At 43.1% G+C, this 25460-nt stretch overlaps 1 protein-coding gene across 3 annotated transcripts in view; it reads right to left on the bottom strand.

Moving 5' to 3' along the window:
- PNPLA4 (patatin like phospholipase domain containing 4) overlaps window positions 1–25460 on the bottom strand; it is a 113143-nt gene that overhangs the window by 31807 nt on the left and 55876 nt on the right. The window lies entirely within an intron of this gene.

Below are 25460 nucleotides of genomic sequence, written 5' to 3'. Positions count from 1 at the left end.
AGGTCTGTAGAGTCAAAGCTATGGTTTTTCCCATAGTCATGTACGGATATGAGAATTGGATCATAAAGAAGGTTGAGCACTGAAGAAATGGATGCTTTCCAATTGTGGTGCTGGAAAAGACTCTTGAGAGTCCCTTGGACTGCGAGGAGATGAAACTAATCAATCCTAAAGGAAATTAACCCTGAACATTCATTGGAAGGACTGATGCTGAAGCTGAAGCTCCAATAGTTTAGCCAGCTGATGCCAAGACCTGACTCACTGGAAAAGACACTGATGTGTGGGGCTTCCCCATTCGTATTTTAACTGGACCTCTCTGCTGAATTCGACACAGTGGACTACCGGTTACGATGGAAATGTACAACTCTGGCGTCAGGGGAGGAAGAGATTCTTTTTCACAGCATTACTCCTGGGCAAACCTCAATTTTATTCTTTATAAAAAGCCAGCAATAAAAAATATTTCAGCATTCACCTCTTTCTATACTGTATGAGCCTCAGGCCAAAACCTATGGGTTGCCGCAAAAGCAATTCGAAGACACAAGTTTATATTAAGACAAGCTTACCCTCAGAAAAAAAGAAAAAAAATTATACAATTGATAAACCATCAGCCAGATTTATAAATAAAAAAAGGGAAAGGGCCCTAATCAATAAAATTAGAAGTGAAAATTATTTCCGACACACAGAAATATAAAGGCCCATATGAGATGACTACAAGGAAATGTATGTCAATAAGATGGACACTGAGAAGAAATGGACAAATTCTTAGAAAGGTATAATCTTCCGAGATTGAACCAGGAAAACACAGAAGATAAGAACGGACCAGTTACAAGAACTGAAACTGAATCTGTAATTTAAATACTCCCAACAAACATAAGTCCAGGACCAGATGGCTTCACAGGTGAAGTCTATCAAACACCTATAGACGAGTTAACAGCTATCCTTGTGAAATTATTCCAGAAATTTGCAGAGGAAAAAATACTTCCACACTTATTCTATGAGGCCACCATCATGTTGATACCAAGATCAGATAAAACTATCACACAGGAAAAGGAAAAAAAAAAAAACAAAAAACTACAGGCCAATATCACTTAGGAATAGAGGCAAAGGTCCTCAAAAAAAAAAAAAAAAAAAAAAAAACCCAGCAAGCTGAATCCAACAATACATTAAAAGGGTCTTACACAAATATCAAGTGGGATTTATCCCAGGGATGCAGGGATTTTTTTCAATATTCACCAATCAGCATGATACACATTAACAAACTGAAGAATAAAAACTATACAATCATCTCAGTAAAAGCAGAAAAGCCTTTTGATAAAATTCAACATGCACTTACGATAAAATCCTCCAGAAAGTTTATGATAAAAATTCCTCCAGAAAGGAAATATACCTCAACATAATAAAAGCCATGCATGATAAACCCATAAAGAAGGCAGAACACCAAAGAATTGGTACTTTTGAACTGTGGTCTTGGAGAAGACTCTTGAGAGTCCCTTGGACTGCAAGGAGATCAAAGCAGTCAATCTTAAAGGAAATCAAGCCTGAATATTCATTGGAAGAACTGATGCTGAAGTAGAAACTCCAACACTTTGGCCACTTGATGTGCAGAGCCACTCACTGGAAAAGGTCCTGGTGCTGGGAAAGACAAGCATACCCTGGTGGCTCAGAGAGTGAAGAATCTGCCTGCAATGCAGGAGACCTGAGTTTGATCTCTGAGTTTAGGAAGATCCCCTGGAGAAGGAAATGTCAACCCACTCCAGTATTCTTGCCTGGAGAATTCCATGGAGAGAGGAGCCTGGTGGGCTATAGTCCATGGGGTCGCAGAGTCAGGCACAACTGAGTGACTAACACTTTCACTTTTTCTGGGTAAGACTGAAGGCAGAAGAAGTGGGTGACAGAGGATGAGATGGTCGGATGGCATCACTGATTCAATGAACACGAGTTTCAGCAAACTCTGAGAGGTAGTAAAGCATAGGGAAGTGTGGTGTGCTGCAGCCCATGGCGTCACAGAGAGTTGGACATGACTTAGCGACTGCATAACAACAAAGAATGACAAACCCACAGCTGACATCATACTCAATGATCCCTGCAAAATCCCTGCAAAACTGAAAGCATTTTTCTCTAAAATCAGGAACAAGGTAAGGATGTCCACTGTCACTAGTATTACTCAACATAGGTTTGGAAGTCCTAGCCACAACAGTTAGAGAAAAAAATAAATAAAAAAGGACTCCAAATTAGAAAAGCAGAAATAAAATGGTCACTGTTGCAGAAGACATGATACTATACAAAGAAAATCCTAACGATGCCACCAGAAAACTACTAGAGATCATCAATGAATTTGGTACAGTTGCAGGAAACAAAATTAAAACACAGAAATATGCTCCTTTTCTATACACTAACAAGGAAAACTTAGAAAAAGTAATTAAGGAAGCATTCCTATGGACCATATCAAAAAGAATAAAATATCTAGCAATAATCCTATATAAGGAGGCAAAATACCTGTACTCTGAAAACTTGATGGTGCTAATGGAAGAAATCAAAGACAACACAAACAGATGGAAAGATATATCATGCTCTTGAACTGGAAGAATCAAATTGGCAAAATCACTATACTACCCACAGCAATGTACAGATTCAATGTAATCCCTATCAAATTCCCTATGGCAGTTTTGACAGCACTAGAACAAAAAAAATTTTTTTTTAATTTGTAACACAAAAGATCCCAAACAACCAAAGCAATCTTGAGAAAGAACACAGTTGGGGGAATAAGGCCAAAAATGTAAGTAAAAAATAAAGTGGCTCTCCCTATAAAAAAATAAAACAAAACATAAAAATTACTTATCCTTCCTTAGCTGTTATTGAGCATTTATTCTGCCAGATGAATGCTACCATCCATTTGTCACACTCTGAAAACAAAAATTTTAGCATGTGATCGGAGACCATAAAATGTGTGCCTTAATTTACCTATACATGACAGAGTGTGTAATCTCATCTCAGAAGGTTAACATGTCATTATTGCATGTGTCCTGAATATTTTTAAGAGGTTGTAGATCTTTTTTTGCTACAGTGAATGTATTGTTCCACTGCTGATATAAAAGCACTATTAATTTTCATATACTATTAAAGCATTTCTAATGAATTCTTTCACTTCTCGTAATACTCTTTCAGTTGATTATCTTGGGTTTTTAGGAATAGAACCATTTGCTGGTTCTTCAACTATTTGGCATATATGCCATGCTAGAGACAACTTACAAATGATAATCAGTTCAGTTCATTTCGCTCAGTCCTGTCCGACTCTTTGTGACCCCATACACTGCAGCGCACCAGGCCTCCCTGTCAATCACCAACTCCTAGAGTTTACTCAAACTCATGTCCATCGAGTTGGTGATGCCGTCGAACCATCTCATCCTCTGTCATCCCCTTCTCCTCCCACCTTCAAACTTTCCCAGCATCAGGGTCTTTTCCAATGAGTAGGCTCTTCACATTAGGTGGCCAAAGTATTGCAGCTTCAGCATCAATCCTTCCAATGAATATTCAGGACTGATTTCCTTTAGGAGGGACTGGTTGGATCTCCTTGCTGTCCAAGGGACTCTCAAGAGTCTTCTCCAGCACCACAGTTCAAAAGCATCAGTTCTTCAGCACTCAGCTTTCTTTATAGTCCAACTCTCACATCCATACATGACTACTGGAAAAACCATAGCTTTGACTAGATGGACCTTTGTTGGCAAAGTAACGTCTCTGCTTTTTAATATACTGTCTAGATCAGTCATAACTTTTCTTCCAAGGAGCAAGTGTCTTTTAATTTCATGGCTGCAATCACCATCTGCAGTGATTTTTGGAGCCCCCCAAAAAATAAAGTCTGCCAATGTTTCCCCATCTATTTGCCATGAAGTGATGGGACCAGATGCCATGATCTTAGTTTTCTGAATGTTGAGTTTTAAGCCAATTTTTTCTCTCTCCTCTTTCACTTTCATCAAGAGGCTCTTTAGTTCTTCCTCACTTTCTGCCACAAATGATAATGGTTTTGCTATATTTCTCCACATGTCTTCAGCTTTTATTTATCTTTGCTGCTGTATTTTTCTAGAGCTTCCAAAACTTGACAGAGATGCCAGACTTACTTATCACACTCCTGCTATTATGGAACGTCTTTCATATTTTATTACTAGGTACAGGCTTGTCATTCGAAAAACATCATTTTTTTGAATGACTTTTTTACTCAAACCTCTTTTTGTTCTAAACTGAGTGTCACGTATTTAAATAATCTAGCATGCATGTTGAAAGTTAGCAATTTAATGCATCAGGCATTTTTTATCTCTTCGGTAATTTGCATGGTGACTTTACTCAGAATTCTACTGAACTGTCAGAATCCAATTATTAATGATGGACAGACAGACATCACAACCAAGTAGGCAATAAGGAGAGCATATATGCATTAGATTCTTGTTTACACATGCTATAAAGATAAATACCATCTTCTACTAGAAGTAAGTACAACTTTTGCAGAAACAGCCGATCCCAGAGCTGGGGCAGAGATGGTATAAGATAAGCCTGGAGAGCACTGTTCCAGAAAGCAAGGGACTGCTCAAAGAGTGATGAGTATCTATCCAAAGAACACAGGATCCTAACAGCCAAGATACAGAAACAAGCTAAATGCCCATCGACAGAAGAATGGATAAAGAAGGGGTGGGACATGCATACAATGGAATACTACTCAGCCATTAAAGAGAAGGAAATAACGCAATTTGCCGCAACATGGACGCAAGTGGAGATGATCATACTAAGTCAGGTAAGTCAGAGAAAGACAAATACCATGTGACACTGCTTATATACATGTGGAATTGCTTATATGTGGAATCTAAAATATGGCACAGATGAACCTACCTACAAAATCGAAATACACTCAGAGATACAGAGAATAGACTCGTGGTTGCCGGTGGGGAGGTGGGGAGGGAGGGTTTCAGAGTTTGGGATTGGTAGATGCAAGCTACTACATCTAGAATGGATAAAAGACACGTCCTACTGAATAGAACAGGGAACTATATTGAATACCCTGTGGTAAATCATAATGGCAAGGAATTAAAAGAATGTCTATATGTCTATAACTGAAGAAAAGGTGTGTGTGTGCGTGCATGTGTGTGTGTTTGCATATACAAATGTACACATACATACAGGTATATAATGGAATATTACTCAGCCATGAAAAGGAGTGAAATTGGGTCATTTACAGAGACATGGATGGATCTAGAGTCTCTCATACAGAGTGAAGTAAGTCAGAAAGAGAAAAACAAATATTGTATATTAACACATATGTGTGGAATCTACAGAAATGGTATAGACGATCTTATTTGCCAAACAGAAATACAGACAGAGACATGAAGAAACATATCGACACCAGGGAGGAAGGGGTGGTGGTGGGATGAACCGGGGGATTGCCTGCACATATGTTCATTATTAGCACTACATATAAAAGAGATAACTAATGAGAACCTACTGGATAGCTCAGCGAATTCTATTCAATGCTCTATGGTGACCTAAATAGGAAGGAAATCCAAAAAAGGGGATATATATCTACGTATAGCTGATTCACTTTGTTGTACAGGAAAAAACTAACAGGATATTAGAAAGCAACTATGCCTCAACAAAAATTAACTTTAAAACATAAAAATGTAATTAATCTTTAAAAATGGGCAGAAGATGGGAATGGACATTTCTCCAAAGAAGACAGGCTGATGACCGACGGGCACATAAAAAAGATGCTCAGCACTGTTAGTTATTAGACAAATGAAAATCAAAACTTAAAAGAGGTATCACTTCACACCATTCAGAATAGCCATATTTAAAACATCTATAAATATCCAATGCTGGCGAGGGTGTGGAGAAAAGGGAACTCTCCTACACTGTTGCTGGGAATGTAAGTTGGTACGGCCACTATGAAGGACAATATGCAGGTTCCTTAGAAGATTAAAAACAGAGCTACCATATGATCCAGCAATCCCACTCCTGGGCATGTATTGGAGAAAACCATAATTCAAAAAATACATGTACCCCAATATTCATGGTGGCACTATTTATAATACCCAAGACATAGAAACTACTTAAGTGTCCACTGACAGATGAATGGATAAAGATGCAGTAATATATGTACAGTGGAATATTACACAACCATAAAAAATAATAAAATAATGCCATTTGTAGCAACATGGATGGACCTAGAGATTAACATACAAACTGAAGTACGGCAGACATAGAAAGACAAATATCACATGATTATCACTTAGAATATGAAAGAAATGATACACATGAACTTATATACTAACAGAAATAGATTCACAGACACAGACAACAAACTTGTGGTTATCAAAGGGGGAAGGATGGAGAGAGAAATCAGGAATTTGGGGTTGGCAGAGACACACTACTATACATAAAATGGATAACCAACCGGGACCTACTGAATAGCATAGGAAACTGTATTCAATATTCTGTAATAACCTATAAAATAATCGGAAAAAAATGTATATACATAAAAGTGAAGCACTTGACCATATACTTGAAACTAATACAATATTATAAACCAACTACACCCTAATAAAAATATATATATAATGATAGGACATCCCTGGTGGTCCAATGATTAAGATTCCATGCTTCCAATGCATGGGGCATGGGTTTTATCTCTGGATGGGGAACTAAGATCCTACATTCTGAGTGTTGCAGCCCCCAAAAAATAAAGAGATAAAAAATAAAGTGGCTCTTCCTATTTAAAAAAGAAGTGGAAAAAACACATAAAGAAGGAAACAGCCTTTTTTGGCGGTCATTGAGCATTTATTCTGCCAGATCAACAATGCCACACTTGTCACATTGTGAAAGCAAAAATAATTGAGCATATGACCAGACTGTGTAGAATGTGTGGCTTAATATGACTATACACCACGCAGGGTGCAATCTTGCCATCTCAGAAGATTATATGTCATTATCGCATAAGCAGGCAAACATGAACACTTTTCATGTATGTCTTCTGCATTTTAAATACGTCATGTATCTTTTGCTACAGTGAATGCATTGCTCAACTTTAAAAAATTCTCCTGGTACGAAAGTACTACTAATTTTCACTTATTATTATACCATTTTTAATGAAATCTTTACCTTCTCATAACATTTTTTCAGTTGATTGTCTTGTGTTTCCCAGCATAGCATCACTCACGATTCCTCAACTATTGAGCATCTGTGGTGTTTTAGGTCACATGCATGGTGCTGGACACAACTAACTAAGGATAATGGCTTTGTTTTTTTCCTCACATTTCTTCAGATTTATGTTTGCTTCTGTATTTTCTAGAGCTTCCAAAACCACTGGCATAGAAGCAGAGATGCCAGACTTACTTGGTCTTATTCCTGATTACATGGAATGTCTTTCACACTTAATTACTAGGAATAGGCTTGTCATTCAAAAATCATTGATTTTTTAAAATGATTTTTTAATTTAAACCTCTTTTTATTCTAAACTGAATGTCACTATTTTATTAATCTAGCATGCCTATTGAAAGTTATCAAATTAATGCATCAGATAGTTCTTTAATGTTCTTTTAGGCAATTTGCAGAGTGACTTAATTTAGAATTTTATTCAACTATCAGAATCCAATTATTGAACAATGGACTGGCATCACAATCAAGTAGATAAGCAAGGAGAGCTTATATATATTACATAAAAAAATACAGAGATGAATATAGAAATAAATACTCATAGATGTAAATGTGGGTATGCCCACGCACATGTACATAAATGTCCAGATTCCATAGCTGTATTCCTTGAGAAGATCTGGGAGTGGCATCATGCCAATAATACTGTTATTTGGCTGATCAATTTTGTTTATACATGTGCTATGCTCAGACACTCTGCAGTGTCTGACACTTCTGTGAGCCCATGGACTGTAGCCCGCCAGGCTCCTCTGTCCATGGGATTTCCCAAAGCAAGAATACTGGAGTGGGTTGCCATTTCCTCCTCTGGGGGATCTTTCTGACCCAGGGATCAAACCTGTGTCTCTTATGTCTCCTGCATTGGCAGGTGGGTTCTTCACCACTAGCACCATCTGGGAAGCCCTCATTTATCTATACCATGGATATAAATACCATCTTCTACTATAAGGAATTACAACCTCTGGAGACATAGCTGATTCCAGAGATGGTACCAGATAAGCCTCAAGATTACTGTCCCAGAGAGCAAGGAATTGCTCAGAGTGACAAGGATCTGTCAAAAGGCCAGAGCATCACAACAGCCAAGAGAAACTACCTAAATGTCCATTAACTAGATGAATGGATAAAAAAGATGTAGCACATACATACAGTGGAATACTACTCAGCCACGAAAAAGAATTAAATAATGCCATTTGCAGCCACAGCGATGCAACTAGACATTACCGTACTGAGTGAAGTAAGCTGAAGTCAGTCAAGAAAGAGAATGACTAATACCATATTATAGCACTTCAGTTCAGTTCAGCGGCTCAGTCGTGTCTGACTCTTTGTGACCCCATGGACCGCAGCATGCCAGGCCTCCCTGTCCATCACCAACTCCCAGAGCTTGCTCAAACTCATGTCCACTGAGTCAGTGATGCCATCCCACCATCTCATCCTCTTTCGTCCCCTTCTCCTCTTGCTTTCAATCGTTTCCCAGCATCAGGGTCTTTCCCAATGAATCAGTTCTTCACATCAGGTGGCCAGAGTACTGGAGTTTCAGCTTCAGCATCAGTCCCGATGAATATTCACGACTGTTCATGGACAAAGACCATGTCGATATCACGGTCTCTACCAATATTTTCATTTGTTTATACCTGTACAGACCCATAGCTTCCTCTCCCATTTAAAGGATTAAAATAACTTGGCCACAAGGTAGTTACTATAAAAGTGAATAGAGTAATTACATACGGAAGAAGCCTGGCAGACACCGCTTTTAATCAAGGATGAGTCACGTCTCATCTGCTAGGACGCAGTAAGAAGGCAGCAGCACATCTGCAATTTCCCTGCCAGTCCTGAGAATACAGCAGATGAAAACCAAATGAGGGAAACCCTATAAAACAACAGTGGAGGGTTGAATAGTACCCCTCCAGTATTCGTGTCCACCCAGCCTCTCAGAACGTGAGCTTCTTTGGCACCAGGTCTTTGCAGATACAAGTCATTAAAAAAAAAAATATCAAGATGGGATCATCACAGATTGAGGGTGAGTCCTAGGTCCAATCAGGGCATCCTCGGTGGCTCAGACGGTGAAGAATCCGCCTGCCAGTGCAGGAGACCCTGGTTTGATCCCTGGGTCGGGAAGATCCCCTGGAGGAGGGCATGGCAACCCACTCCAGTATCCTTGCCTGGAGAATCCCACGGACAGAGGAGCCTGGTGGGCTGCAGCCCGTGGGGTCGCAGAGAGTCGGACACAGCTGAACAATTGAGCACGCTCACACATTAAGTCCCATGGCTCGTGTCCCTACAGGGACGTAAGCGGACAGAGCAGCACAGAGGGAAGACGCTCCCGTGAAGACAGAGACAGACGTCAGAGCGATGCTTCCACAAGCCAAGAAATGCCCAGGAGTTCCAGCAACCTCAAGGACGTAGGGGTGAGACCCTGCGGTACGGTTCTCTCCAGGTTCTTGCCAATGCCTTGATTTCTGGTCTTCTGCTCTCCTCAACTGTGAAAGACCCATGCTGTGCTTTTTCAAGCTGCCCAGTTTGTGGCACTTATCACAGCAAGCCTAGGAAACGAACATGACCCACAATCTTCCAAACTCCCAGGTCCATGAAGTCAGAAAAAAAAAAAGGAATATAAGACGGTCTAGATGGAAGGAAACCGAAGACCTAGTGGAACTTGCCGTTCTCCCCTGAGTTCTTTTGTCATAAAAGACATTGTTGGGACAACTGATGAACTTGAGTTGACTCTGAGCGTTCAAGCAATATGAATCACCTGATTTTTGATTCTCATATTGTGCTTGGGTAGGAGAAAGTGGCTTCCCTGGGGGCTCAGCTGGTAAAAGAATCTGCCTGCATTGTGGGAGACCTGGGTTCAATCCCTGGGTTGGGAAGATCCCCCTGGAGAAGGGAAAGGCTACCGATTCCAGTATTCTGGCCTGGAGAATTCTACAGTCCATGGGGTCGCAGAGAGTCGGACACGACTGAGCGACTTTTTCACTTTCACTTTCTAGGAGAAAGGGCTTGCTGGTCGGGGGGATGTCAGGTGGGGGAAACTGACTCCAGGTGACTGTGGAAAACACTTGTTACTCAAGAGCCAATATTTAAGATTCTCTTAGAAGCTGCTGTTGCTTAAAAAGGTCCACCTCGGTACCTCCCTGGCGGTCCAGTGGTTAATATTCCGCCTTCCAGTGCAAGGGACTCAGGTTTCATCCCCGGTCAGGGAGGTAAGATCCCACACGCAGGGCAACTAAAGCCTGTGTGCCTAAACTAGGCGGTGAGAGCGTAACAGGCAGGAAGGTCAGGGTCCCCAGGCGAAGGAAACAGACTGCAAATGTCAGACGATTTTTTTTTTTCTCTCTCTTAAGCGGCAGGAGGAAACATACTACAAGTGTCAGACTTTTTTTTTCTCTTCTCTCTACAAAATTACAAAGGACGTTTCTTTTAAAATTCTGGGTTGCCAAAGACGACAACTGGTTCCACCTGAACTTCACTTTTCTCAAACCTTGAGCTCATCGATGAGTTTTTCTTATGGAAGTGTTTTTCTGAAGCTATGTTAGTGAACTCTGTATTTACCTTAGACCCTGTCTGTCTTCAAGTCGGTTCCGCCTAAGACGCAGAACGCAAAAGGGCTCAACAAAGTATGTCTGACTCAGGGAAATGTCCTCTTAAGCGGTGTTCCTTTTTATTTATTTATTTTAAATGTATTTATTTTAATTGGAGGCTAATTACAGTATTGTTCATGAAACCATGTATTTACTCAGAAACCTGCCTTTCTTCAAGACTCATGTCAACTGTTTTATGACCCTGGGATGACTCACCTGGTACCAGTGTTATCTCAAAATGCATCTTGGGGGTGAGGGGCTTGCTGCCAGTCTCTGAGTTTTGAGACATTTCCTTCTCTAATTAGCAGCTTGCTAATAGGTAAATAGGGCTTCCCTCATAGCTCAGTTGGTAAAGAGTCTGCCTGTGATGCAGGAGACCCCGGTTCGATTTCTAGGTTGGGAAGATCCCCTGGAGAAGGGAAAGGCTACCCACTCCAGTATTCTGGCCTGGAGAATTCCATGAACCAAGTTCATGGGGATGGCAAAGAGTCAGACATAACTGAGCGACTTTACCTAACAGGTATATAACTTCTTGCTAGAAACTAGCGAGGGGGCACTCTTTCTGGCCCCTTCTGATGTCTGTGTCAGAAGCTTTCTCTCTGTCTTTTATACTCTAATAAAACTTTATTACACAGAAATCTCTGAGCAATCACACCTCGTCACTGACCCTGGATTGATTTCCTCTCTGTTCCGGGCTGGGTGTGGGTTGGAAAAGAATTTCCAGACACGAGACAGAATGAGAGGGAAATAAACTTTATTAGAGCAGGAGATGCTGTTGGAACAGCGGGCCAGCTCAAGGGAGAAGTGACGTTGAACAGGGGTCCTTCGTCCACGTTTATGCCCAGGGTACGAGGAGCGGGATAGGGGTCTCGCGGGTCATTTGCTGACTGGATGAGGCACGTGTGCTGGGCGGAGGGCAGAGTAGGGCAAATACCTTCTCCCTGTGGGCTAGGAGGGGAGACAGGCTATACCGTTCCATTGATGGTTACAGCAGGCGGGGGCGGGAAGGATGACAAGGGTCTGGTTTTTCCCCTTCCTGCATTCCAAGACCCTCCTTGATTTTATCTGCTCTTCGGTCCTTGGTTCACCACACTCTCCTCTGGAGGCCAAAAATGCCGGCATCGTTCACGGCCCGTAGCAACAACCTTTGAAAGGCCCGGGGCACCGAGGTACAGAGCTCTCTGAGGCTCACTCAACCACAACCACAAGCCCACGTGGTCTGCAGCTGACGTATCGCAACTAGCGACAAGCCCACACACTGCAACAAACAGCCCATGGGCCTCAACTAAGACCCCGCCCAGCTATAAGGCATACATATAAGTTTTTTTTAAATTAGAAAAAAAGATAAAAATTTTAAAAATAATTAAAAAAAACCCACCTGTCTAAGAATCAGGGAAATAGAAATGGAAGCAAAAATAGAAATGGAAGCAGAAAAGAAAGAACGTGTCTTCTAATACTGATGAGAAGAAAGTCAGTAAGTCTGAGGAAACCGAGTATGATAAAGTGAGCGGTGACGGGACTCTGCGTTCGGCTCTGCACGTGAGGAAGAGGTGCCCCAGTACTGGAGACAAGCTTTGCAGTCTCTGCTTGAGTTGAGATGTGCAGCCCGTGATGACCCAGCAAGCCACCTGCGCAGAGGGCACCCTTGGACGTCCACACACCGCACAGGAAACATGGGTGAGGAAGGTCGTACCGACCTTGCCTGCAAGGACTGAAGGCTCGAGATGACCGAAGTGTCCACGGACAAGAGTCACGGATAAAGAAATCCTGACAGGTTGATACAGTGGCTGAAATGTTTGAGCCTGACCTAGATTTATCGCAGGGATCCATCCTGAAGATAAACTGTCAACTGAGAAAAATGAATGAAACGACATCCACTGACGGATGACAATATGCAAACATTAACAGGCACTCAGAGTTACTCGATTGTGTTATAACTGTGTTTCTGTATGTGTATGAGTATGTATTTAGTATAGGCCTACTTTGGTAAAACTGTTACCCTTGGGAAACGGGAGGGATACAGAATAAAAGGAGAGGAGCTTTAGATTTAAAATTTAATATTTTTGACTGCTTTTAAAATGCCAAAACAAATATGCTAATTGCCAACCGTCAAATTAAGGCATGAAACCTGAGGCTCTCCTTTTTCAATGCTTTTCATATTTTTATTTTTCCAGCGTTGAAAAATACTATAAAAGCAAATGTAGTATCTTCTTAACGGAAACATCATTTTGACAAAATAAAGCAAACGAAAAGGGTAGGATTCTCAGGGATCCAAAGATTCTTCAATACACGCAAATTAATCAATATGATACACCATATTAACAAACTGAAAGATAAAAACCATATGATAATTTCAATAGACACAGAAAAGGCTTTCGACAAAACTCAGCACTCATTTATGATTAAAAAAAAAAACACAAAATGGGCACAGAAGGAAGCTACCTTAACATAATAAAGGCCATAAACAACAAACCCATATCCCTGGGGGCTCAGACGGTTAAGCGTCTGCCTGCAATTCGGGAGACGTGGGTTCGATCCCTGGGTTGGGAAGATCCCCTGGAGAAGGAGATGGCAACCCACTCCAGTAGTCTTGCCTGGAGCATCCCATGGACGGAGAAGCCTGGTGGGTTACAGTCCTTGGGGTCACAAAGAGTCGGACACGACTGAGTGACTAACGTCCAGACACACAACAAACCCACCGCAAACAGGTTTCTCAATGGGGAGAAGCTGAAAGCATTCCCTCTGACATCAGGAACAGGACGAGGACGCCTATGGTGAAAACAGACTTATGAACAAGGGTAGAAAAGAAGAGGGCCGGGGTGAGACAAATGGAGAGAGTCGCAGGGATGCATACACACTAACATAGGTAAACAGAAAGCCAGTGGGAACTTGCTATCTATCTCAGGAACTCAAACTGGGGCTCTGTAATAAGCTAGAGGGGTGGGAGGGGATTCAACAGGGACGGGACGTAGGTACACCTATGGTGAATTCATGTTGATGTATGGCTGAAATCAAACCAGTAATGTAAACCAATCACGGATGCATACACACTAACATATGTAAATAGAGAGCCAGCGGGAACTTGCTATCTATCTCAGGAACTCAAACTGGGGCTCTGTAATAAGCTAGAGGGGTGGGAGGGGATTCAACAGGGACGGGACGTAGGTACACCTATGGTGAATTCATGTTGATGTATGGCTGAAATCAAACCAGTAATGTAAACCAATCACGGATGCATACACACTAACATATGTAAATAGAGAGCCAGCGGGAACTTGCTATCTATCTCAGGAACTCAAACTGGGGCTCTGTAATAAGCTAGAGGGGTGGGAGGGGGATTCAACAGGGACGGGACGTAGGTACACCTATGGTGAATTCATGTTGATGTATGGCTGAAATCAAACCAGTAATGTAAACCAATCAATCAATTAATACTAAACATATTTTTTTAAAAAGGTAGGGTTGTGCCATGAAAGGAGAGAGATATGCAACAGAGAAATGGATAAAGAAGACATGGTACACATATACAATGGAATATTACTCAACCATTAAGAGAGTGAAACAATGCCATTCATAGCAACATGGATGCACTTAAATACTGTCATACTGAGTGAAGTTAAGTCAGACAGAGAAGGAGAAATATCATGTGACATCCCTTACATGTGGGATCTAAACAGAAATGATACAGATGAACTTAGAAACAAATCAGAAACACACTCACAGACTTAGGGAAGAAACCTATGGTTCCCAGGGGGGAAGGATGGGGAGAAGGGATAGTCAGGGAGTCTGGGATGGACATGGACACACTGCTGGGTTTCACATGGAGAACCAGCAAGGACCTGCTGGCCAGCACAGGGAACTCTGCTCAATACTCTGTGATAACCTGATGGTCACCAGGGGGAAGGATGGGGGAAGGGATAGTCAGGGAGTCTGGGATGGACATGGACACACTGCTGTATTTAACATGGAGAACCAGCAAGGACCTGCTGGACAGCACAGGGAACTCTGCTCAATGTCACGTGGCAGCCGGGATGGGAGGGGAGTTTATGGGAGAATGGATACATGCATATGTATGGCCGAGTCCCTTTGCCGACCACCTGAAATTATCGTATTTTTCACTGGCTATACCCCATTACAAAGTAAAAAGTTACAAGGGAAAGACCTATGGATATGAACGCCCATCAAATATAGCACTCAGAATATTTCTGAGCAACCTTATCAAGTTAGCCCAAGAGGAAAAGCATCCATGAAGATCCACCACAATAGCACCATCCTAACAGCAGACACAGACAAACCCCTGCACTGGGGCATCTCTAACAAGGCCTACAAACGGCACCTGGGGTGGGTGATCAAACCAGTCAATTCTAAAGGAAATCAACCTTGCAATATTCATTGGAAGGACTGACGCTGAAGCTCTAATACTTTGGCCCCCTGATGCGAAGAGCTGACTCACTGGAAAAGACCCTGATGCTGGGAAAGATTGAAGGCAGGAGGAGAAGGGGACGGCAGAGGATGAGATGGTTGGATGGCATCACCCACGCGATGGACATGGGTTTGAGTAAGCTCCGGGAGTTGGTGATGGACACGGAAGCCTGGCGTGCTGCAGTCCATGGGGTCGCAGACACGACTGAGCGACTGAACAATAATGGTTGGGCGGGTGTTGTGCATAACAGAAGGGTGAAAGGTCAGCAGCACAATGATAAAAATACAATAATTTCCCAGCACAGGACCATAAAACACCTTGAGGAAAGGAAGCCATGTTCTGAACTCCTAGGAGAGCACCCAGGGAAGAACCAGTGATGGTTTATCTGAGGCCATCGGTGTTTTTCTATAGCACAACATTCTACCTGTTTTAGTAATGTAATACTATGAGCATTTTTGAGACCTTGTTTATTTGTCATCTACTATCTTCTACATAAAGAAGACTGAGCACCAGAGAATTGATGCTTTCAAACTGTGGTGCTGGAGAAGACTCTTGAGAGTCCCTCAGACAGCAAGGAGATCAAACCAGTCCATCCTAAAGGAAATTTATCCTGAATGTTCATTGGAAGGACTGATGCTGAAGCTCCTTAGGCCACCTGATGTGAAAAGTCAGTGCACTGGAAAAGACCCTGATGCTGGGAGGGATTGGGGGCAGGAGGAGAAGGGGACGACAGAGGATGAGATGGCTGGATGGCATCACTGACTCGATGGGCATGAGTTTGAGTAAGCTCCAGGAGTTGGTGATGGACAGGGAGGCCTGCTGTGTTCCCATTCATGGGGTCAAAAAGAGTCAGACACTACTGAGGGAGTGAACAACAGCAATACTATCTTCGATTGGGCTTCCCTGGTGACTCAGGGGTGAAGAACCAGCCTGCCAATGCAGGAGATGTGGGTTGGACCCCTGGTCGGGAAGATGCCCTGAAAGAGGAAATGGCAACTCACTCCAGTATTCTTTCCTGGGAAATCCCATGGACAGAGGAGCCTGGTGGGCTACAGTCCAAGGGGTCACAAGAGTCAGACATGACTAGAAGACAAGCAACAAGTATCTCTATTATCTTACTCAGTAAAACAAACATTCCATGGAAGTAGGGACCGACTCTGGTCACTCTCGCAGCTTGACTATCTATCAGATGCTGGCACAAAACTAAATTGTAAATCAATAATGATGGCATAGAGCCAAGAGCAACGGATGAAATATCTCTTATGCGGTCCTTCTAATGAGTATAAACATCTTGCAAACTGCTGGTACTCTGAAATGTACATTAGAACCACCCTGGCGCCCGTTTCAGTCTTCCTGGTGATAGCCAGTGCTTCAGTGACACCGCTAAAGGAATATGGATGTCAAGGAATGAATTATAGCCTCTGAGCAAATGGGACAGATCAGCATAAAACTTGAATTACAGAAAGATCTCTAAGCAAAGGATGTCACCATACTGCATATGGGGTTGATTCGAACTCCATATGTGTTCATTTTTAATAGCAAGTTGATTACATGCTACTGACAAGGAGAACAGAGGCATTGTAGAACATAACAGATACACTGCATATTGTTGGTGCATTAGATAAGAAATGACAATGAAACCAACAGTACTTTTTAATACAGAAAACTGTATGAGCTTGGAATACTAAATGGTTCAAGACAAAAATCTCTGGCACTGGCAGAAAAACAGAAATACAGATCCACAGAACAGGTTCTATCCTGTTTTCTCCCAGAGCAGAACCCATGTACATATGGTCGCCTAATCTATGACAAAGGAGGCAAGAATATACAATGGAGAGAAGACAGTCTCCTCTATTAAGTGGTGCTGAGGAAAGTGGACAGCGACGTGTAAATGGATGAAATCAGAACACTCCTTAACACCACACACAAAAAGACTAGACATGGATAAAAGACCCACACATAAGATCAGACACTGTACAACTCTTAGAGGAAAATGCAGGCAGAACCCTCTTGAGATAAATCACAGCAAGATCCTTTTCGGCCCATCTCCTAGAGTAATGAAAGTAAGAGCAAAAATAAGCAAATGGGACTTAATGAAACTTAAAAGCTTTTCACAGGAAAGGAAACCATAAACAAAAGGAAAAGGCAACATTCTGAATGGGAGGAAAGTATATTTGCAAACAAAGCAACCGACAAGGGATTATTCTTCAAAATATACAAACAGCTCATGCAGCTCACTATCAGAAAAAAAAAAAAAAGACAAACAAAAAAGTGAGTGGAGGATATAAACAGACATACAGATGGCCAAGAGGCACAGGAAAAGATGCTCAACATGAGTCATTATAAGAGAAATGAAAACTCAAAACCACACTGAGGAATCATGTCTCACAAGTCAGAATGGCCATCATAAAAGAAAGGAAAATCTACAAATAATAAATGCTGGAGAGGGTGTGGAAAAAAGGGAACCCTCTTGCACTGTTGGTGGGGATGTAAACTGGTGCAGTCACTACAGAGAACAGGATGGAGTTCCTCAAAAAACTAAACAGAGAACTATCATATGAGCCAGCAATCTCACTCCTGGGCATATATACCTGTCATTCAGTCACTCAGTCGTGTCCAACTCTTTGTGACCCCATGGGCTGCAGCACGCCAGGCTTCCCTGTCCATCACCAACTCCTGGAGTTTACTCAAACTCATGTCCATGGAGTTGGTGATGCCATCCAACCACCTCATCCTCTGTTGTCCCCTTCTCCTCCTGCCCTCTATCTTTCCCAGCATCAGGGTCTTTTCCAGTGAGTGGGCTCTTTGCATCAGGTGGTCAAAGTGTTGGAGTTTCAGCTTCAGCATCACTTCTTCCAATGAATATTCAGGGTTGATTTCCTTTAGGATTGATTGATCTCTTTAGAGTCCAAGGGACTCTCAAGAGTCTTCTCCAACACCACAGTTCAAAAGCATTAATTCTTCAACTCTCAGCCTCCTTTATAGTCCAACTCTCACATCCACACATGACTACTGGAAAAACCACAGCTTCGACTAGACGGACCTTTGTTGGCAAAGTAACGTCTCTGCTTTTTAACATGCTGACCTGGTTTGTCACAGCTTCTCTTCCAAGGAGCAAGCGTCTATACCCTGAGAAAACCATAATTCAGAAAGGCACGTGTACCCCAATGTTCACTGCAGTGATATTGACAATAGTCAGGACAAATGAGCAACATAAATGCGTATTGACAGCTGAATGCATGAAAAAGATATGATACCTATATACAATGGACTATATCCCAGCCATAAAAAGGAATGAAATTGAGTCGTCTGTAAAGACGTGGATGGACCCAGAGTCTGTCATATAGAGTGAAGTAAGTCATAAAGAGAACAACAACTTCCATGTATTAATGCATATATATAGCATTTATAGGAACAAGTGGTACAGAAGAACCTGTTTGCAGGGCAGGTTCCCTACATCTCTAGATGTAGAGAATGGTCACATGGACACCAAGGAGGAAGGAAGAGGGTGGGATGGATTGAGAGAGTCGCAGTGACATATACACACACGATCACGTGTAAAATCAACAGCTAGTGGGAAGCTCCATATAGCCCAGGGACCTCAGCTTGGCGCTCTGAGATGACCTCCAGGGGTGGGATGGGGGTGGGAGGGAGGCTCTAGAGGGAAGCGATGTATGTACACATGTATCTGTTTCACATCGTTGAACGGCAGAAAGTAGCTCAACACTGTAAAACAATGAGACTCTAATAAAAAAATCAGAGAGAGAAGGTAGCCCACTGATTATATAATCCCACCTCAAAGGTGACCAGGACCTACAGTACCAACTGTTTACATCTTTAAAGCTAAAGTCAGTATTTGAAAATCCACAGCACGACTGAAAATTAAAAGTTACTTTTTGAGTTATGTAATTAATCAGTTGGGCTTCCCTGGTGGCTCAGAGGTTAAAGCGACTGCCTGCAATGCGGGAGACCTGGGTTCGATCCCTGGGTTGGGAAGATCCCCTGGAGAAGGAAATGGCACCCCACTCCAGTACTCTTGCCTGGAAAATCCCGTGGATGGAGGAGCCTCGTAGGCTGCGGTCCATGGAGTCGCAAAGAGTCGGACATGACTGAGTGGCTTCACTTCACTAATTAATTAATTATATTAATTAACATTTAATTATTAATAATTAATTATTAAAGACTTCATCGTGGAATTACTATCATCACTGCAGATTTTTACAGATGAAATCAACTACAGACTATTATTTATAGCTTTGTCACAGCAGGGGAATAAAAATAAAATATTAATAGAAAATTACTGTGGTTTTGGAGTAGAAATGAGCTCTGTCTGATGTTCTGTAGTCATAAGGCGTGATTTGGAGAAGGTAATGACATCCCACTCTGGCACTTCTCGCCTGAAAAATCCCATGGACAGAGGAGCCTGGTCAGTTATAGTCCATGGGGGTCACAAAGAGTCGGACAAGACTGAGTGACTAAGTGCCAGGTTAAATAAAATATATTTACTAACTTATGCTGAGAGGAGAAATAAGCATTTTAAGAACAGTATGAATTATGTATTCTGCCATGCTGTATGTGAAGGGTGATTATTTTTTAAAAAGGCACTTTAAACACAAATTGAGAACTTCAGTGACTCTGTTGTCATATTGGGTTAGAATAACGTTTTCAAACTCTAGCTCCTGACTCATTAGCAGTTCTGAAATCACTTAAATGTCATGACAATCTTTTTTAAATAACATGCAATAAAAATATCAGAAAGAGGTACATATAGTGAGAGTACTGTTTTATGAAATTTTTACATTTTTAAAATTTATATATATGCATGTACATAAAATAAGTACATATAGCTATTGGTGGGGAAGGAAATGGAAACCCACTCCAGTATTCTTGCCTGGAGACTCTCATGGACTGAGGAGCCTTGGGCGGGGAATAGCGGTCCATGAGGTCGGAAAGAGTTGGACACGACTGAAATGACTTATCATAGGTATTCAGTCACCAAATAAGGAAGGTCATATTCAGGGAGCTTTGGGAATTTCTGAAGAGAATGGTGCAGAGCTGGTTTTATAAAAGCTGGTTCGCCAAATGAGGAAGGTGACATTGAGGAAGCGTTGGAAATCCCCGATGAGGATGGTGTAGAGCTGGTTGTAGCGGGCAAATAATCTTAACTCTGCTGGGAAACCAGCTGTCAGGTTGTAAAACCAGAGAACCCGTTCAACTCCATTCATGCATCCAGTTCACCACGTGCTGGGCAGGGATTTGCACAACTGCTAAGCTAACAGCTTGATGGTGCCACATGAGGAGTGATCCCAGAGAAGCTCCTACACTTTCCTTTGGCTTCAGGGTGTTGAAATTATCAAGTTCAAGTGCTGATCCTCTGAGGCTGCACAAAACTTGCGATGAAGCATCAAACGCCTCCTTCTGAGACCAGTGGCGAGTTTCCGTCTCTGCAACGGACGACCTAGTTGAGATCCTTGCGCGTCTGCCCACCTTGTGATACGGCCTCCCTGGTGGCTAAGACGGTAAAGCATCTGCCTGCAATCCAGGAAACCTGGGGTTCGACTACTGGGTTGGGAAGGTCCCCTGGGGAAGGGGATGGCTACCCACTCCAGTATTCTCGCCTGGAGAATTTCATGGATAGAGGAGCCTGGTGGGCTTACAGTCCATGGGGTCACAGAGTCAGACGTGACTGAGCAACTAACGCTTTCACAACCTGATGCTTTAGAAAGACATGATCTCTACTGTTGTTTCTGCCAGAGGACGTCATGGTAGCCTCCCACTAACTAGGCCACCGGTGACAACAGCAGAGGGGACGACCAGGGGAATTACCTGGGTTTCGTGTGCACGCCTCCCTAGCCCTGACCCTCCCCTCACTGCACCGCAGAGAATCTAACTCCCTTTGAGCTGCAGACTGCATGCTTCAGTCGGTTCAGTTCAGTCGCCCAGTCGTGTCCGACTCTTTGCGACCCCATGGACGGCAGCGCGCCAGGCTATGTCCCCAGAAATGTGTATGTTGAATTGCTAACCCCCAATGCGATGGTCCCTGTTGGCTCAGCAGGAGAGAATCTGCCTCCCAATGGAGGAAATGCAGGTTTCATCCCTGGGTTGGGAAGATCCCCTGGAGAAGGAAATGGCAACCCATTCCAGTATTCTTGCCTGGAGAATCTCATGGACAGAGGAGTCTTGTGGGCTACAGTCCATGGGCTTGCAAGAAGCAGGACAGAGCACTCAAACATGCAAAATGTGATGGCAACAGAAGGCAGGGGTTTGGGAAGTGGTTAGATGGTTGCGGTTGAGCCCTCATAAACGGGATTAGTGTCCTTACAAAAGAACCCCAGAAAGCTTCTTCACCCCTTCACCAGGTGAAGACTCAGAACTTGCCAGCATCTTGATGCTTGTTTGTTTATTAAGAGATGTTTTTAAAACGTAGACCATTTTTAAAGTCTTTACTGAACTTCTTACGGTATTGCTTCTGCTTTGCGTTTTGGTTTTTTGGCCCCGAGGCATGTGGGATCTTAAGTTCCCTGACCAGGGATTGAAGCTGCACCCCCCGACATTGGAAAGGGAGGTCTTAACCACTGGAGTTCCGGGGAAGTCTCTAGTGCCTTCATCTTGGACTTCCTAGTATCTAGTACATGGAGAAAGGTGAATTCTCTGGGGCCTTGATCTTGGACTTGCTAGCATCTGCAACAGGGAGAGAGGTTTGTGGTTTTGTTACGACAGTCTGTACGGACTAAGATGCCTCTCCAGGGAAGACGACATCACCCATCTCCTGCCATCGATTCTGGGCATCCTGTGCTAAAGAGCCATGAGAAGTGGCTGTGTCCGTTTCCTTTGTCTGTTCTTTCGGAAAACTACCTTATTCCAAGATCAAGTTGGATGTGTTATTCCAAGTTGTGCAGGACTTCACAGTCGAAAGGTTTTCGATAGCAAGGAAAAGACTGATAGCAAGGAAAAGAATCATATTCTTGCCCCTTTTGAAGTCAGTCAAGAGCAAGGGAAATTAAAAAATAAAGAACAGCAGAGGAATTATCCCAAGGGGACATATCTGAGGATACACAGATATATGTATGAGCATGCAGCTGGCAAAGCTTTGAGTTGAGTCAGCAAAAGCAAAATGAAGTATAGTGGTGAGTGAGTACATGGTGCATTTAGCCCACTTAAACTGTCTGTATAAATATTAATAATTTAATAGTAATAAAAAGTACTTTCTGTAGAATTATAAAATGACAATGAAATAATTACTACTACTTTTATATAATTTCCAGTAGTCACACACGGATGTGAGAGTAGGACCAAAAAGAAGGTTGAGCGCCAAATAATTGATGCTTTCGAATTGAGGTGTTGGGAAATACCCTAGAAAGTCCCTTGGACTGCAAGGAGATCAAACCATAGTCTGTCCTAAAGGAGATCAACCCTGAATATTCATTGGAAGGACTGGTGCTGAAACTGAAACTCCAGTATTTTGACCACCTGTTGCGAAGACCTGACTCAGAAAAGACCCCGATGCTGGGAAAGACTGAACACAAGAGGAGAAAGGGGGTGACAGAGGATGAGATGGTTGGATGGCATCACTGACACAATGAACATGAGTTTAAGCAAACTCGAGGAGACAGTGATGAACTGGGAAGCCTGGCATGCCGCAGTCTACGGGGTCGCAAAGAGTCAGACACAACTTAGTGCCTGAACAACAAAAAATCATTAATAAAATTTATCCACTTTTCCTAATCTGCAGTAATTGCTTTTCTTCCTGCTTCAAGTTATGTAGACAATCACTTCAAAAAACTTTGCGACAGTGCAGACATAACTTAGGCAAGAAAAACTCTAAGCCCTGAATTTCCCTAATAATCAGTGCCTCAACTGTAAAAGTACTGCCCAAGAACCAAAAACCTTTCTATGATTAATATTTATATATGTAAGTAATTATGCGTATCTGTTTTAATCAGGGGGAAAAAAGGCAGCATAACTGAAGCCTTTTCATACTGTTCATGGGGTCCTAGAAGCAAGAATACCAGAGTTGGTTGAAATTTCCTCCTCCAGCGGACCACACTGTATCGGAACTCTCCACCGTGACCCGTCCATCTAGTGTGGCCCTGCATGGCATGGCTTGTAAAGAATCTGCCTCCAATGCAGAAGATGTGGGTTCGACCCCTGGGTCGGGAAGATCCCGTGGAGGAGCAAACGACAAGCCACTCCAGCATTCTTGCCTGGAGAATCCCCTGGACCGAGGAGCTGGGCGGGCTACAGTCCAGAGAGTCGCAATGACTCAGACACGAGTGAGTGACTTAAGCACACATCGTGGCATGGGTCATAGCTTCACTGAGTTATACAAGCCCCTTTGGGACCACAAGGCTCCATTGTAACCACCCAGGCCTGTTTAAAATCCTCATTCAATGCCCAGAGCCTCACGGTTCTCTTTCCAAGCTTCACATAGGCACACATGATGCCCAATATTAGGAAGCCAGAATGTAAGGGTTTGTTTTTTTTTGAATATATGACTTGCTCCTTCAGCGCATTATTTAACTTCGAATCTCTTGTGTCTAATCGTCTGTGGAAGCAGTGGGTTACCATAGTTACAAAGTAAAGAGTGCTATGGCAACAAAGAAATGACTGATGAAGTTCTACATGACAGATCCAAAGACAGTAGGAAACGGCCTCAGCGGGCACCTGGGAACTTATCAAGCTGCCAGTCACAGATAATGCACCATGGAAACGTATCAGGATCTGGGTCAGAGAGCCTCTCCGGGGTTTCCAGACGCCTCTCCTACGGGGCGCTTCGAAGGGCTGACCTGAGGAACGGGGCCACGCTGGCGTCAGCATCCGTTAATGTTAGCACAGCGCCCGAGGACGCGCTGTAACCACCGCCCGCCACGCTCTGTGATGGGTTCAGGCCAGGGGCTGTGATGACGTACCAGGAGAACCCCGGGGCTGCAGGTGCCTGCCACAGGGGCTTCCCTCATAGCTCAGTCCGTAAAGCGTCTGCCTGCAGGGCGGGAGACCCGGGTTCCATCCCTGGCTTGGGAAGATCCCCTGGAGAAGGCAGCGGCAATCCACTCCAGCATCCTCGCCAGGAAAATCTCATGGACAGAGGAGCCTGGTGGGCTGCAGTCCACAGGGTCGCAAAGAGTCAGGCACGACTGACCGACTACTTACTTACTTTCCACATGTAAGAAAGCTGCTCTTCCAGACCTGTCTTTTAACCATCTTACACGATCCTCCCACTAACAAGGTCAAAGACGTGCAGTGTGGGGACGACACACTTTTTAAAATCTAACGTGCTGACCTTTCCTCTGTTGATGAGACAGACACAGAAGACGTTGTATGTACATACGATGGGATATCCCTCAGCCATGAAAAAAAATGAAATGATGCTACTTGCGGCATGGGTGGACCCAGAGAGTGTCACAGCGAGTGAATTAAGTCAGACAGAGGAGGAGAAATAGCATATGACATCCCTTAGGTGTGGCATCTAAAAAGAAACGCTACAAATGAACTTACAAACAGAAAGAGATTCACAGACTTAGAGGAGGAATTTACGGTTGCCCAGGCAGGGGGACGGAAGGTGAATGATACAGGGGAAGGGATAGTTAGGGAGTTTTGGGATGGACATGTCCACACTATGCATGCGTGCATGCTAAGTCGCTTCAGTCGTGTCCGACTCTTTGCGACCCTATGGGTTGTAGCCCACCAGTCTCCTCTGTCCATGGGATTCTCCTGGCAAGAATACTGGAGTGGGTTGCCGTTTCCTTCTCCAGGGCATCTTCCCAAATCAGGGACCGAACCCAGTTCTCCTGCATTGAAGGCAGATTCTTTACCGTCTCAGCCACCAGGGATGTTGATTCAATGGGATATGACTCAGCCATCAAAAAGAAGGAATTAATGCCATCTGCAGCACCACGGATGGATCTACAGATTATCACACCATGTGAAGCAAGTCAGAGAATAAGAACTATTGTATGACATCCCTTATATGCAGAATCTAAAAAGACATGATACAAACGAACTTATTCACAAAACAGAAACAGACTCTCAAATTTAGAGAATGAACTTATGATCGCCTATACACACTGCTATATTTAAAATGAATAACCAACAAGGACCTGCTCTCAGCACAGGGGACTCTGTTCAACATTCTGTAATAACCTGATGGTTCCCAGGGGGAAGGATGGGGGGAGGGATAGTTGGGGAGTCTGGGATGGACGTGGACACACAGCTGTATTTAGAATGAATAACCAAAAAGGATCTACTATACAGCACAGGAAACTCTGCTCAACACT

This window comes from Odocoileus virginianus, chromosome Y, assembly GCF_023699985.2.
Source record: "Odocoileus virginianus isolate 20LAN1187 ecotype Illinois chromosome Y, Ovbor_1.2, whole genome shotgun sequence".
In the NCBI taxonomy this organism is placed as follows: Eukaryota; Metazoa; Chordata; class Mammalia; order Artiodactyla; family Cervidae; genus Odocoileus; species Odocoileus virginianus.
This window is presented reverse-complemented; position numbering and strand designations above follow the sequence as displayed.